This window comes from Micropterus dolomieu, linkage group LG23 (genome assembly GCF_021292245.1).
Source record: "Micropterus dolomieu isolate WLL.071019.BEF.003 ecotype Adirondacks linkage group LG23, ASM2129224v1, whole genome shotgun sequence".
In the NCBI taxonomy this organism is placed as follows: Eukaryota; Metazoa; Chordata; class Actinopteri; order Centrarchiformes; family Centrarchidae; genus Micropterus; species Micropterus dolomieu.
In genome coordinates this window covers 3,212,819-3,216,200 of record NC_060172.1, presented here as the reverse complement: position 1 = coordinate 3,216,200, position 3,382 = coordinate 3,212,819, and positions in this window count along the sequence as shown.

Here is a 3,382-nt window from a genome sequence, read left to right as displayed (position 1 = left end):
CCCTCCTCCTCCTCCTCCTCCTCCTCCTCCTCCTCCTGCTCCTCTTCCTCCTCCCTCCTCCTCCTCCTCCTCCTCCTCCTCCTGCTCCTGCTCCTCCTGCTCCTGCAGCGGGTAATAAATCTCCGTGCCACAGTCTGAAGATGTAGAAACATCAGAAACAACCACAGAGCGTAGAGAGAAAAACTGACAGCTGATAAAGGAACAGTTAGTCCACCCTCCTCTTCCTCCTCCCTCGTCCTCCTCCTCCTCCTCCTCCTGCAGCGGGTAATAAATCTCCGTGCCACAGTCTGAAGATGTAGAAACATCAGAAACAACCACAGAGCGTAGAGAGAAAAACTGACAGCTGATAAAGGAACAGTTAGTCCACCCTCCTCCTCCTCCTCCTCCTCCTGCTCCTGCTCCTCCTCCTCCTGCAGCGGGTAATAAATCTCCGTGCCACAGTCTGAAGATGTAGAAACATCAGAAACAACCACAGAGCGTAGAGAGAAAAACTGACAGCTGATAAAGGAACAGTTAGATGTTCTTTGCTCAGACAGAAGCAGAACAGAAAGTTACGGCTAAAGTGACGCTGAACAGGGTACAAAGATTTAACTAAGATGTCACCATGAAACTTTTCTAGGACAATTTTTTTTTTTGTATTGCAGGTTTTGAATTTTAAATATGCAAATGAGGCAGCAGCTAATTTAATATGCGCTAATTTGCATCTATGAAGAAGTGAAATCTGTACAGCAGATTAAATCAGGTTCAAATTGATTGTGTTATTTTGTTGATGTTTTTACTGAGGGGAGCCTGGATCTCTCTTTCTGTGACTAGAAAACTATTCATCTTTTTATTCTTAGTCGCCGTGTTTTGGGAATAAAATAACTCAGGCTGTAAGGAAGCAACGTCAAGTCTAAAGACAAAGGAAACAAACTATAATCCAAAGAGAGAGAGGTGAGCGACCAGGCGGACGGCCAAGAGACAAGAGAGGGACGGACAACAGAATCAAGTCCAGGACAGTAAACACTGATGTGAGACAGAAACCTCGTGTCTCGCCACTCGCGCTGAAACACTTCCTGGTTAACAACAACAACACCACACGATGTCAGAAACCAGGACTCTGTGGCATGGAAAGACCTGATCCTGCACACAGATGCTCAGAAGCCTTCAGGCTGTTATCATCACGATGCAAACGCTCTCATTTCCAGTTGCTTCTCCGACCACTGCTGGCTGCTTCCTGCGCAGATGTTTCACATTAAGAGCCTTCCATAAACTCACAGGGTGGACTTATCCCGGCCGGGTCCCTAAAAAGGCTTTTATTGTGAAACGTGTGCAGGAAGTGAGGCGTTTCATTAACAGGAACTTCACACTGAAGTCACATCAATCAGAATAAATCAGTGTTAAAAGGAGAAAGTCCTCTGCAGAGCTGGGGCTTCATTATTGATGAGACATGTAGTTTATTGTAATTAAAGTGCAGAGAGGCAGCAGCTCTTCCTTCACGTGCAGAAATAATATTCATTCATCACAGAGCTGAACATGAAGTATGAGAGCAGCTCTCTGCACGTGGACACACTGACCTGACGCATCCAGGACCTCCTCTATGACGGGCGGCAGGCGCAGGCCGTCCATGTTTCAGCCGAAGGAGGAGAGACGCTGCAGAGAGACGCAGGATCCACGCAGAGAGGGGGGGGCGAGGCAGACGCAGCCCAGGGAGGGCGCTCACGCTCCGGGCAGGCCGAGCCGCTGCGGCCCCTTCATCCTCCTGGAGCTGAGAGACGAGCGAAGGCTGGAGGGAGGCAGAGAGGGAGGAGGGGGAGGAGGTGAGAGAACTGCGACACCAGCACAGCTCCACCGATACCGGACTATACGGGTCGATACTGACGCCGATACATGAAGCAGATTCACGCTCGCTGCTCTGGATTCAATTATAAATCCATCTTTCTCTCTGCCTTGGTAACACTTTCTACTACTCTGCCAGATTCACGCTCTGAAACACTACAGGACCCATGAGGCTCAGCTGCTGTTGGCATGGAGACAAATTTGAAGTCGGTCGAGGCAGCCGAGTGCGGCTTTGATTGGCTGGTCTGTGTGAGCCAATCATGTCGTCCCCTGCCTCCTTCAAACAGGCGCAGCAGCCTGAACTCAGGATCATGAAGCCGTTTCAGGATGAACCGTCGTCACGTCATCGATTAGAGGCGCATCAGTGAGAGAACAAACGGCTCCTGAACGCACCGTGACGGGTGGTCAGTGGGGGCGCTGAACGATTATCGAGTTGAAAGAACGCGATTAGCTCATCGTCAAGACGAAGATTACAATTTTAAGTTAATTAACCATCTGACTCGTTTAAACGGTCATGCTGTTACAGATTTATTCCCCGTCCTGATGTGATAAACCTGCTCGCCAATCACAAGCGCCTCCTGTTAAGGTCCTGATAACCAATCAGAGCGGGCACAGGGCGTGTACATTTTACAACAAACCAAACTAGAGGAGAACGCGAGGGATAATAGAGAACCTAAGTCCCGCCCCTTCCAGTGGACCACCATGGGACCTTTTCCAGAAAATTATTGTACAGTAAATACATAATTACAAAGACCACAAACCCAAAAGCCATGTATCTGACGTCGTAACTGTTTCCCTCAATGACTGAAGCTAACGTCACTGAAGCTAATGTTACTGAGTCACTGAAGCTAACGTTACTGAGTCACTGAAGCTAACGTTACTGAGTCACTGAAGCTAACGTCACTGAAGCCAACGTCACTGAAACGAACGTGACTGAAGCTAACGTCACTGAAACGAACGTGACTGAAGCTAACGTGACTGAAGCTAACGTGACTGAAGCTAACGTGACTGAAGCTAACGTGACTGAAGCTAACGTTACTGAGTCACTGAAGCTAACGTCACTGAAGCTAACGTCACTGAAGCTAACGTCACTGAAGCTAACGTTACTGAGTCACTGAAGCTAACGTCACTGAAGCTAACGTCACTGAGTCACTGAAGCTAACGTCACTGAGTCACTGAAGCTAACGTCACTGAAGCCAACGTCACTGAAACGAACGTGACTGAAGCTAACGTCACTGAAACGAACGTGACTGAAGCTAACGTCACTGAAGCTAACGTCACTGAGTCACTGAACCTAACGTCACTGAAGCTAACGTCACTGAGTCACTGAAGCTAACGTCACTGAAGCTAACGTCACTGAGACACTGAAGCTAACGTGACTGAAGCTAACGTTACTGAAGCTAACGTCACTGAGTCACTGAAGCTAACGTGACTGAAGCTAACGTTACTGAGTCACTGAAGCTAACGTCACTGAAGCTAACGCTACTGAAACTAACGTCACTGAAGCTAACGTTACTGAGTCACTGGAGCTAACGTCACTGAAGCTAACGTTACTGAAACTAAC